Below are 13999 nucleotides of genomic sequence, written 5' to 3' on the forward strand. Positions count from 1 at the left end.
CAAGTCGAGTCATTTTCCGTTCCCACCGAGTCAAGTCCGAGTCCAAGTCAGCGAACAGCGGATCGAGTCCGAGTCATGGTATTATGACTCGAGTCCGAGTCCAAGTCATTGTGTTGACTGCTCAGTCTCCAGATAAAGTCTTCCTAAACCCACTTTTTTATCTCTGTTTGGTGATATTGAATGGTTCGCATTTATAATATACTGATTTTCCTCACTTTTTGCAGTTTCTGGTCGCATTTTCAAGCATCAGTACCAACAAACGAAATCCCAATAGTGTGTTGGCTTCGAAATTACAATGAAATGTCGGTCTTGGCCGTCTGAATCTCGAGTCAATGACTTGCTACGAGTCATGCGCAATGACTCGAATCCAAGTCGAATCAATACACAGATTAACTCGAGTCGATTCGAGTCATTTCCGTATTTTGCGAAAATGAGTCGAGTCGAGTCATCTGAAAATCGTGACTCGAGTCGAGTCATGACTCGAGTCATTACAACCCTGCTGTATAGTTACTCACCGTATTTTATTAGCAGTAGGCCTACTGCGTGTGGGTAAGCGATACAACGCATTTTGCATGTATATTAAACATTATATTCGGTATTCGATTCAAAATAAATGACCAATTAATCTGTCTTTAACATAGCTAGCAAAATGTAATGACTTTGAATGATCACTCAAATTTCGGAAATTCAATTTGACTTGAATTGTGACTTGATTCATGAATTGACTTGACTTGACTCGAGTCAACTCCAAAAACGACTGACTCGTCTTGACTCGAGTCACCTCCGAAAATAGATTGACTTGACTTGACTCGAGTCAAAATGTGCATTGAGTCGAGATGACTCGTGACTCTAAAGTAGTGACTTGATCCCAACATTGATACGTTGTGCCGTTTGGGTTTCGGTAAAGTTCCCAAAATAAACTGCGAATGACTGCAAATAATACTTAGTCAATGTCTAGCGCAACTGCCAAGTCTTATCAACAGAACTCACACTACACGATGTAATCTAACTCTGAAATGAGACTGCATGGGAAATTGATTTTATATCGAAAAGTGCGCGACGAAAAACTGCAGAGTATACAACATTATCAGTATCAAACAAATGGGAGAGTCACCAGCACACCAGCAGATAACAATGGTTTTGAATGATTCCCAACAAATAATTGTTACCGTGTATTTTTTCAAGCAACTTCGTAAGAACAGACAGTTTTATCTAGTGAATGTAAAAAAGTACCCAAAAATATTAACGTTTCGTGCAATATTACGCATTTTATACTGCAATTATTCTTCTGTCACAAATTTTCCAAACATCCACTTTTATAGTCAGAAAGTTTTCCATCGTAGGTCAGATCCCACGTGTTATAGGCACAAAATAGTCACCAATAAGATTTTTTGTTTCGATTTCACAGCTAAAATTCGAAGTATGTCCCTATTTTTGAAGCCTTATTGTGATCGCATTTCGTTCACCAACTGTACAATGTCATCCGTATATATATAGATAGCGTGCACAATAGAATGAGATTCCAATATAGTTCATCCGTCTCCTGAATGAGTTTCATTACTTTAGTCTACTCAACAATTGCTTGAGCTGTGGATGCGGAACAGGTTATTTTCGGTTGGAAAGAAAACGAGTTATTGTGATGGGTCGAAGTCTTAAATAATACAAATACATAAAAAGGCGATAATGCTTTGTTCATATACTTACTATCACTACAAAGATGGTGTCGTATGTGTCGGAGTGAGAGGGGAAGGATACATAGTCCCGGTTCCGAATATTTGATTCTTCTACATAAAGTTCCATTATCTCCATACGTCGCATATGGTTCATCGGATCCGTCGCTAGAAAAATATTTATAACGAATGTATTTGTTAATGCCTAGCCTATAAGCAGAGGATTGTGTGTAAAATTTAGCCAACCGCTGCGGTTTGTCAGGAACATATGCAGTTCTTCCAACTGTCTACTCTAAATCGGGCGTCAGGCGCTTGTACTACAATAACTACATCGGTTCCAAAATTCCTGCGAATTTGCTCATCGCTCATTTATTCACTATAATTAGCACACACAACCAACTAAATTTGGCTTGTGAGCGCGAACCTATAAATTATCAAGGTTTCGCTTTCCGAACACGAATGCGAGCCGGACGTTCGTAACACCCCCAATGCATATTCGCAATCAAATACATGAATATTTTCAGGAAATGAACTAATATGTTCTCGCTCATCATTCAATCACCAATACCTGCAATGTTTATATCCGTCGCAAAATCCTCTAGGATCAATACACCTCGATCCGTCACTGCACTGGAATTCCTCCATAGAGCAGTGTATACCTATAGAAATAATTATTACAACAATTCACTCCATTGCACTAAGTTTGCGTGGAATTACCGGGAATTGAATGATAGCACTACTTGTTGCAATTGCCAACGTTTTTCAATATGATTCAGGTGATCATATATACCAGTTACGCGATTATGACAAGTGGCTTACAGTTAAAATCGATCAAGCCGCCTCATGCGCATTGCGCACTATCTTTACCTATGATAGTGAAGCACAATGACAAAATAGTTGTATACAAGTCACAAGAAAAGCTCATATTATAGTTTTGACTCGAGTCAAGCAACCACCGATCCAAGTACGAGTCCTAGTCAGGGTGCAAAGTGTCAAGTCCGCATCATGATATTGGGACTCGAGTTCTAGTACTGATCGCCGTGTTCACTGTTCGGTCCCTAGTTAAAGTAATGTTCATCTCACGATTTTACAGTTTTGCTTGATGTATGTCGACCCTGATGGGTCGCATTCATATTCTCATACTTTTTCTTACTCGCAACATGTTTATATCCGTATTTAATGCACTTTCAAACCAGTGTTGGGATGACTCGAGTCATGACTTGACTCGAGTCAGACTCGAGTCACCTTTTTCGCATGAATTGACTTGACTCGAGTCACTTTGCTAAACTGACTTGACTTGACTTGACTCGGCGTATCAGAAATGTGGATTGACTCGTGACTCGGAGCAAAATTCACGAGTCAATTTCAAGTCATCAATTAATCGAGGTCGATAAAAATCACTGTATCTTGCATATGTTCTGATTGTTCGCGAAACAATGGTGTAACCCGTGAGAGCGACCAATCATTCATTCAATGATCGTGCGTTTTACTGAGCCTCTATTGTTCTCTCACAAATAAATTTACCACAAACGAAGTGATCGAACCTTACAGCTTATTGTTGTTGTAAACTAGTAGTAAAGTAATATAATAGAAAATTATCTACCTTAACCAAACTTCTTGTTTTATTGATTTTGAATTCGAATATAGCTTATATACTCCTCAACCATTGGCGCAGGCTCAAATTGTATCATATCAATATGTAAATGGGTAAAGGTTAATGTATTGCATCTTATCAATTCGTTTCGCTATTCCCTATTTCTGTCGATAACTATAAACTGAGACTACGTATATATGAGCAATAGAGCGCCTTCTTGGGTGTTTATTCAACTCGATATTCGTTCATCGGTTCAAAATCAATGACCACTCAATCTGTATTTCAGACAGCTAGCAAAATGTAATGACGTAATCATGCCTCATACTACAAAAAGGCAACTTGACTTGAATTTTGACTTGACTCGTGACTTGACTTGACTTGACTCAGCTTGACTCGAGTCACCTCCGAAAATCGAGTGACTTGACTTGACTCGAGTCACCTTCGAAAACCGATTGACTTGACTTGACTCGAGTCAAAATGTGCAATGGCTCGAAATGACTCGTGACTCGAAGGTAGTGACTTGATCCCAACACTGTTTCAAACTACGCATTCTATAAACTACATTATGATGATGTTGTGTTAGAGATTGAACTGTCTTTGAATTTCTCATTTTACTTATAATACATATTACCTTATTTTAAAGTGTTGTAAATATCCTTTGTCTACTTATTGTGAACATTAATAAGAGAAGTACTTAGCATGTGATGGTGTGATGTTCAACACACCACAAAACCTTTGAAATGTGGCCAAGTTTTAATATAGGCTACTTTGCAGTGTTAGGATGACTCGAGTCAGACTCTAGTTCAATTTTTCTTGTGACTTGACTTGACTTGACTCGAGTCACTTTGAAAAATTGACTTGACTGGACTTGACACGGCGCTTCAGAAATGTGGACTGACTCGTGACTCAGAGCAAAATTTACGAGTCGATTTCAAGTCATCAAGTAAACGGTGTCGATTCATGCACTGTATTTTGTGTATGTAGGGAATGTTCGCGATACGCCCGTTTCACTTGTGAGAGCAACCAGTCATTCACTGATTGTACATTCCAATGATATTTCATTGTTACATCACAAATAAATTGACCGCAAACGAAATGATCACAGCTTAAGTTGTTGAACTAGTAGTAGTAGTAGTCGATTATTCTAATAGCAACATATATCTGTTTATTAGACGACCCTCTGCTTACATTGTACAGCGCTATCACCTTTACCAACCCTCTTGTATGATTTAAATGGAACGAATATTGTATATGCGTTTATACCCTCACGATGTGTAAATGGTTAGTGTATTGTACCATACCATTTAGTTTCAACTTCTCGAGGCATCGTATTCGATCCTCCATTTCGGCTGATAATAGCAGAATGTAGCATGTAGCTGTATAGCAGGGTTGTAACCAAGTCACAAGGCTCCGAGTCACAAGTCAATCTCACTTTTCTATTTTTGACTCGAGTCAAGTTAGGGATTTTCAGTTCCCACAGCGTCAAGTCCGAGTCCAAGTCAGCGAACAGAGGATCGAGTCCGAGTCATGGTATTATGACTCGAGTCCGAGTCCAAGTCATTGTGTTGACTGCTCAGTCTCCAGATAAAGTCTTCCTAAACCCACTTTTTTTAACTCTGTTTGGTGATATTGAATGGTTCGCATTTATAATATACTGATTTTCCTCACTTTTGCAGTTTCTGGTCCAATGTTCAAGCATCAGTACCAACAAACGAAATCCCAATAGTGTGTTGGCTTCGAAATTACAATGAAATGTCGGTCTTGGCCGTCTGAATCTCGAGTCAATGACTTGCTTCGAGTCATGCGCAATGACTCGAGTCCAAGTCGAGTCAATACACAGATTAACTCGAGTCGAGTCGAGTCATTTCCGTATTTTGTGAAAATGACTCGAGTCGAGTCGAGTCATCTGAAAATCGTGACTCGAGTCTGACTCGAGTCGAGTCATGACTCGAGTCATTACAACCCTGCTGTATAGTTACTCACCGTATTTTATTAGCAGTACTGCGTGTGGGTAAGCGATACAACGCATTTTGCATGTATATTAAACGTTATATTCGGTATTCGATTCAAAATAAATGACCAATTAATCTGTCTTTAACATAGCTAGCAAAATGTAATGACTTTGAATGAATACTCAAATTTCGGAAATTCAATTTGACTTGAATTGTGACTTGATTCATGAATTGACTTGACTTGACTCGAGTCAACTCCAAAAACGACTGACTCGTCTTGACTCGAGTCACCTCCGAAAATAGATTGACTTGACTTGACTCGAGTCGAAATGTGCATTGAGTCGAGATGACTCGTGACTCTAAAGTAGTGACTTGATCCCAACATTGATACGTTGTGCCGTTTGGGTTTCGGTAAAGTTGCCAAAATAAACTGCGAATGACTGCAAATAATACTTAGTCAATGTCTAGCGCAACTGCCAAGTCTTATCAACAGAACTCACACTACACGATGTAATCTAACTCTGAAATGAGACTGCATGGGAAATTGATTTTATATCGAAAAGTGCGCGACGAAAAACTGCAGAGTATACAACATTATCAGTATCAAACAAATGGGAGAGTCACCAGCACACCAGCAGATAGCAATGGTTTTGAGGGATTCCCAGCAAATAATTGTTACGTGAATTTTTCCAAGCAACTTCGTAAGAACAGACAGTTTTATCTAGTGAATGTAAAAAAGTACCCAAAAATATTAACGTTTCGTGCAATATTACGCATTTTATACTGCAATTATTCTTCTGTCACAAATTTTCCAAACATCCACTTTTATAGTCAGAAAGTTTTCCATCGTAGGTCAGATCCCACGTGTTATAGGCACAAAATAGTCACCAATAAGATTTTTTGTTTCGATTTCACAGCTAAAATTCGAAGTATATCCCTATTTTTGAAGCCTTATTGTGATTGCATTTCGTTCACCAACTGTACAATGTCATCCATATATATATAGATAGCGTGCACAATAGAATGAGATTCCAATATAGTTCATCCGTCTCCTGAATGACTTTCATTACTTTAGTCTACTCAACAATTGCTTGAGCTGTGGATGCGGAACAGGTTATTTTCGGTTGGAAAGAAAACGAGTTATTGTGATGGGTCGAAGTCTTAAATAATACAAATACATAAAAAGGCGATAATGCTTTGTTCATATACTTACTGTCACTACAAAGATCGTGTCGTATGTGTCGAAGTGAGAGGGGAAGAATACAAAGTAGTCCCGGTTCCAAATATTTGACTCTTCTACATAAAGTTCCATTATCTCCATACGTCGCATATGGTTCATCGGATCCGTCGCTAGAAAAATATTTATAACGAATGTATTTGTTGATGCCTAGCCTATAAGCAGAGGATTGTGTGTAAAATTTAGCCAACCGCTGCGGTTTGTCAGGAACATATGCAGTTCTTCCAACTGTCTACTCTAAATCGGGCGTCAGGCGCTTGTACTACAATAACTACATCGGTTCCAAAATTCCTGCGAATTTGCTCATCGCCCATTTATTCACTATAATTAGCCCACACAACCAACTAAATTTGGTTTGTGAGCGCGAACCTATAAATTATCAAGGTTTCGCTTTCCGAACACGAATGCGAGCCGGACGTTCGTAACACCCCCAATGCACATTCGCAATCAAATACATGAATATTTTCAGGAAATGAACTAATATGTTCTCGCTCATCATTCAATCACCAATACCTGCAATGTTTATATCCGTCGCAAAATCCTCTAGGATCAATACACCTCGATCCGTCACTGCACTGGAATTCCTCCATAGAGCAGTGTATACCTATAGAAATAATTATTACAACAATTCACTCCATTGCACTAAGTTTGCGTGGAATTACCGGGAATTTGATGATAGCACTACTTGTTGCAATTGCCAACGTTTTTCAATATGATTCAGGTGATCATATATACCAGTTACGCGATTATGACAAGTGGCTTACAGTTAAAATCGATCAAGCCGCCTCATGCGCATTGCGCACTATCTTTACCTATGATAGTGAAACACAATGACAAAATAGTTGTATACAAGTCACAAGACAAGCTCACATTATAGTTTTGACTCGAGTCAAGCAACCACCGATCCAAGTACGAGTCCTAGTCAGGGTGCAAAGTGTCAAGTCCGCATCATGATATTGGGACTCGAGTTCTAGTACTGATCGCCGTGTTCACTGTTCGGTCCCTAGTTAAAGTAATGTTCATCTCACAGTTTTGCTTGAGGTATGTCGACCCTGATGGGTCGCATTCATATTCTCATACTTTTTCTTACTCGCAACATGTTTATTCAAACAGATAAAAGACAGTTTGTTTCCTTACCGGCAGTGAAAGACACAATGTCAATATTGCGGTAACTTTACATTTTTTTCGAAGTTGCCTTGCCCGTATGACACATTGTGATGTGCTCAAAGTAGCCAAGACTGCTACTCTAGTAAAAGTAGACGTAGCGACCCAGAATTATACTCAACCACCATTAGAACTGGGACATTTCGAAGCAGAAAATACTACATAACCGGGAAGTAGAATAAGCTGACTTTGAAAATTATTCAATGAGGTAAATAGTGTTTAAAAGCAGTCGCACATACGCTGCCATTATTCGTAGTCCACACTTGAACTGGGCAAAATCGAGTACCTGAGTGATTCGATTTAGAATCATGTGTTACGATTCGAGTCGAGTATTCGAGTATCACTCATTATGACATCACAACAGAATGGACTATGCCAAAGTTCAAATATGTACCTTTTATGCCACCACAAAGAACATAATGCCTGTTATCCGTTACATTAAAGATACTTTGGTATTGTTTCGACCATACCGACTTAATGACACTTCTTGACAATGGTGTGGGATGATGATGACTTGAGAAATGTGTTATTTCCACTAACGCTCGTATATTTGCACTATTATTTGTCAAAACTACATTTCTCGTTAGTAAATTAGCTTTCGGTAGCGAGGAGCGTATAATTTCAGTACTCGAAAAAATCATCTTTTATTACTCGACTCGAATCAATAAAATTGATACTCGATTCAGATTCGAGTACTCGAATCATTGTGCCCAGCCAGACTCCAAACCCGGAAACTGACATATATGGTGATGGTGTCGAGAACTGGTTTGGTTTGTGTTGCTATTCATCATACGCAGTAGGTATATATTGTCAACTGCATAAGCAATCGACAGTATAATGTGTTACAAAGAATGCTTTTGGTATCGAACAGTGGAACAGTGGAACTGTTTTCACTCCGGAACCACCTTTAAAAATGTGTCGGTATGATGACCTCATCCGTATTAATACAAGGCCCGCAGTTAATGAGGCTATGAGCACTACGTATAAGTTTGTATCGGATACTACCGCATTACCGCATTGCGCGATTAAGAAGTCAAGTGAGAATATGGTAGATCGTATAATGATTCCAAACTTTTTGCTGATATCTATTTACTGTGATGAAACTATCGTATGGGATACCATATATGTGGCAAGACACTGCCCAAAGGAACATCGTAAACACTGGATAAATAATATTGACCGATACTTCCGTGGAAAAGATTTTGGTCACTCCATATATATGGCGTGCTAAAGACCGTCTGCGAATACAACCCATGGTATTTTGGTCTCTCTCTGAACAGAATGAAGCGCTCTGCTTGTCCGATATAATAGTATTTCCCTTTACTATAGCGCAGCTACCAACAAGTAAGCATGTGTTGGATGGTGCGGACCACCGGATGAATACCACTGCTCACGAGTACTCGTGTTACAACTATGAACTCAAAATTTCATATTAAGATATGCCATTGCGACAAAACAAAATTTTGGAGTTTATTACCCCACTACCCGATCTTGCTATGAGTAGGGCTGGCCACGATGATCGAGCAGCCTACTCGAATCAGAATCGAGTACTAATTCCAATGATTCGAGTCGAGTAGTAAAATACGATTTTTCCGAGTACTGAAATTATACACTTCTCGCCACTGAAAGTTAATTTACTAACGAGAATTATAGTTTCAATGCTATTTTCCATTCTGGAAGCCTTGAAACTTTGATTGGCCGTATCGCAGCATACGGAACATAGTCCAAAACTACTAACATTACTGGAAATGCCATATTCCGAAGCCATGATCAACCCACAACATTGTCAGAAAGTATAATGAAAACCCTGTGGTCGAGCAAATACCAAAGTGTCTTCAATGCAATGAATAACTGGTATTATATTATTTGTAGTAGCATAAAAGGTACATATTTGATATGTGACATATTACATCAGAGGTCTCAAACACGCGGCCCGCGGGCCGCATGTGGCCCGCCAGTGCATTTTGTGCGGCCCGCGACGACATTTTACATTTTCAATAATTTACAATAAATAAGCGCAAAATATATCTTTTCAAGTTTTAAAGTGAAAATTCCCTTTCAAATTGCTCCTAAAGCCTGAAACTATTCATCAAACTTCACTATCCGCGACTATGCAGTAGAATGTTCACTATTTCGCCATGTTTACAATTCATGATGGGAAACCCTGACCGTTAGACGATAGTCGTTTGCAGCATTATGCTTAGACGATCCATGGGAATTATGCTTAGACGATACGTGACTGAAATTTGTGAGTTAGACTTGGACGCGACCTTTATTAGAATTACTCGGACTCGGGCTGACTCGATGGCTGAATGAAAATGACCCGAGTGAACTCGGAGTGACGCGGAAGGCCGTGAATTGGTTAAAACCATGGAAAACTGAATGGGATAGAACGGTAACTGCGTGGCCTGTCAATCAGATACGGTTGAATGACAAGTCATCGCTGCCAGAATGTTTCGGTTGTCTGCCGTGATGCTCGGGCTAACGTAAACACACATAGCGGGTTAATTAAGTGTTATTATTATCGTAGCTTGTCTAGATTACTTTTCATGTAGTAGACGGTTGTGATTAAGTTGAACATCGACTGTAGTGCTGTATTATTATTATTTTAATTTCATCAGGTACACGGCTTACTCATTTATACTATATATCTATTGAAATTATGACCTCGCAAGTTGGTGACGTTGTTAAGGAATGGTACGATATTCCCCCGGAAATTGTCCATGAACTTCTCTTCAACGACTTTGATGAAAGAATGGACACCATATCTGTTCCAAATATTATTCAGCAACCAGTGGATCTTAAACCATTGCTACGCTCATTGGAGTTCAAAGACCCACCAGAACTAGCTACGGGGTGGATTATCAGTATGAATTCCACTAGAAATCCAGATGATATTGTGATGAGTTACAGTAAGGTTTGCAGTGAACCAATATTATACAAAATCAATTGGCAGGCTTTTCTCTGCCAAATTTTTACTTGAGCTCATGGAAAAAATAATTGATAATGGAATGAAGCCACCTCAGCCGGAGTAATTGGTCTCTGCCAGTATTTCTGAAAGGAAGGGCAATATTTTAGAATACATGGCTGGTTTTACTTTGAGAAAGACAATTCGAAAATTCAATGACCGCAGGTAGACCAGAGGTCTCAAACTCAAATGTGCTTGCGGGCCAATTTCCTACTTTTTGATGGCGCCGCGAGCCGCAGCACTAATAATATGGGAATTCAATGTATTTCCGAGTAGGCCTTTTCTGACCTTGCAGGCTGACATTCCACACGCATCTTGAAAATGTGATTTAGCCTACTATTGTAAATTCACGCTTGGCACGAAAAAAAGTCACATTTAGAAATATTTGAATAACATTGTTGCTGTACTTGACATAGTTGCTGTATATTTAGTTGTAGACACCATGCGAGAGTACAAATGCACCAGGACATCCCAAAATGCTGTCGCATTATATAATTTGCAGCCGGCGGACATTTGATGTGTCACAATTATAGGTAGAATATTTTAGAATTTTACAGAGATTTATCTGATACCAGAGCATTGGAGCAGTACAACCAAATCAGGGGCCATACTCCTGATAACAAGACTAATGATCATGTCATTACCAAAGTCAAATTAAATCAGTGTTAGAGTTACCTTCGAATATTGGAGCATAGATCTATAACAACTTGAATATAATGATTACTGTGTCATAGCAATAGAAATTTCCAATCGCCGAAGTATTCATTGATCTTCCACTGCGTGGTAAATTTTGTAAGTGATGTAATGTGAAGTTTGATGAGAAATTTCAGGCTTCTGGAGTAGCTTTGGCGCGAATTTCCAGTTATCAAATTAAAAAAACAAGATATTCCGCAGTTAAATATTGTAAAATACTTCGAAATCCGAAACACCGCCGCGGGTCGCACAAAATGGTCTCCGGGCCGCGTGTTTGAGACCTCTGAGGTAGATCGATCTTTCCTTGAATATCTTTTAAATAACACTGACAGGCCCTTTGGCAAGTTAATCCCCCTGATGGAGCGCAAGGCTGGGGCGCTTGTATATCCAGGCTCAGAGCTGCTCCTTCTTCTTAGGAGAGTCTACAGAGAGTTTACGAGGGAATGCAGCAAATCCCTAAAGTTAATAAACTTTTCAATTTTGCAGGACAGAGTTGTCAAAAGTTCATACGTATTCAACTTCAGAAGCAGCATCAACAGAGCAACGTGTACTAATGTCCATTCCAAACTAGTGATAGACTATGTCATTGGCTTATTTCTTAGAGTGTTGGGTCACTCCTTCGCAAATAAGCTAGTTAACAAGCTTCGGAAAGAAAGAGAGTCGAATAAAGGAAGCCAGGGTACACGTGGTGACTTGAAGGGAAAATCTTGATCCGAAAGTGTTTTACAATGTTTTCAATTTAAAAATTGATGGCATATAACTTACAATATAGATTTTAGCGAATCTGGACGAGACACTGGCCTTGCAGTACATTGTGATTTAGTTTAACACACCGCCAGTGTCTTTTTAGTTTATAAATCTGCTTTATTTTTCAGATTGTCATGTTCTACCCGCGCTGCTAAGGATTGACATCTCATTGCAACAAGTATGTGATCGCAGGGTCAACAAGAAACGTAATTATTACAAGAATGACAGTTCAATGACGATGCGAATATTAACAAACCTTTACCACATGAAGGTGTAGGGTACAATACTATATATATATATATATCACCAGGAGCATTGTTGACTTTTAGGCATGCAATCCTTTCATTTCTCATCTGAGCAATAAATGAGCATTGCAACAGTCATCATGTGTGGTATTGCATATTGACAAATTATCAAGTATATTGACGATTTATCATGCATTCATTAGATGTTAGCCAGTTATGCAGAGCTGTCCGGGGCACAACTGGTACGAGCAGATTGGTGCATGAAGGCACCACGGAGACCAAAGTATAAACCCGGTTAAAATGAAAGATCTCCGGGTTGCCAGGACCCTTTCATATCCAGCAAATGGGTTGGGTGTCAGTGACAGTTTTGGGTTTTTCTTCAGATTTTGTGATTTCCTGGCATGGTTCATATTTTGTAATCTCCTTGCATGGTCCGCGGCGTCATGTGGCCGGTCATCTTCATCTGAAAAATAAGATCATACGTCAGCATACGATAGACAAGTCACCGTCAAACACTATCCCGTAATGATAGGACATGAGTGATCAATGATCATGGTTGGCATAAGCTGGTCGCATTTTCGACAGATATATACAAATTGGTATCGAATCTATGATACGTCTCAAACATATGTGCAGCATTACAAAAAGAGTGGGCTGTTTTCAATCAATAAACCTGTATTTTAGAGTTAGCTCAGGAATTTCGTAAATTTATTTGTAGACGGCTGCAGGCCTTAGGAGGAGCAAATCCGAAACTGACCCGATTTTAGGTTGAATATGCTGATCATCTTCCTCCAAATCAAGATAGAGCTTTCCCTTCCTCTCATATGCTACCCAGCAACCTATTGAACAGTAAGTAAGTGACAAATTAGCATCCAACTTGGTTCTAAATTTCACCTACCTTGAATAAGGGATGCGTCCTTTTTCAATCGGGCAACATTTTGATAATATAATTTTTTAGCACAAGCTTTTCTGAGAGCTGGCTCTTTCCTTGGTGGGGAAAAGAACGATGCGGACTTTTTAGGCAAATTTAGGCAAGGTATGGCTCCCAACTTCAGCCAACGTCTCCAAGAAGCACCTGCCGCTATGATATCTTCTGGCCGGAAATGTAGATCACATATTGTGTTCTTAAAAACACCATAAATGGTCCATGAAAGAATAATTGCATGATGCCAGTAACAACGTATCAGTCACTGATTTGCGCCTAATACATATAAATATCCAGTTTGATATCATACCGGCATGCACTAGCCTGTCGGAACACCTCCCATACCATTTACAGATCGTAATCTGTCACAACAGAAAAGGAATTCCGTAACTCACGATTCTCTATCAAGCTGACTGATTATATTATCTCTTTTATCCGTAGAATCACGCATGGACAATATAAAACAATGTAGTTGCGATCGGTGCTACCTTTCCTGTTCGTCCTTTGCGAGATCCACCCTGTGCTGAATTAGCCTACTATTTTTTCGACTTACAGTATTACAACCAGGGACGGCACAATTCTTCGCAGGCATTTCCAATATGCGATAGCTGTAAATAAGTACCAATATAGTTCTGCAAAACATATATATTTATATATATAGTAGGTCAAATGGTACATCCGATCACAGCTAACAAACGAAACTTTGTGTATGCCGAGGTATCGGCGGTCTCACGGCTCTCGCCATAGTGAGCAAAACACGGTTTCGCGCCTCCGCTAATTTGCTCGATGACTTGTCATTCAACC

General features: G+C 39.4%; 1 long non-coding RNA gene across 1 annotated transcript; it reads right to left on the reverse strand.

Moving 5' to 3' along the window:
* Positions 1-11582: 11582 nt before the first annotated feature.
* LOC145438735 (uncharacterized) lies at positions 11583-13383 on the reverse strand. Its single transcript, XR_013915011.1, has 3 exons — positions 13169-13383; positions 13028-13109; positions 11583-12733 (listed from the first exon to the last, which is right to left on the reverse strand). It is a non-coding gene; the product is annotated as an uncharacterized LOC145438735 (long non-coding RNA).
* Between the last annotated feature and the right edge of the window lie 616 nt (positions 13384-13999).

Source organism: Botryllus schlosseri, chromosome 1, assembly GCF_051294905.1.
Source record: "Botryllus schlosseri isolate E-star chromosome 1, Bs_hap1, whole genome shotgun sequence".
Lineage (NCBI taxonomy): Eukaryota > Metazoa > Chordata > Ascidiacea > Stolidobranchia > Styelidae > Botryllus > Botryllus schlosseri.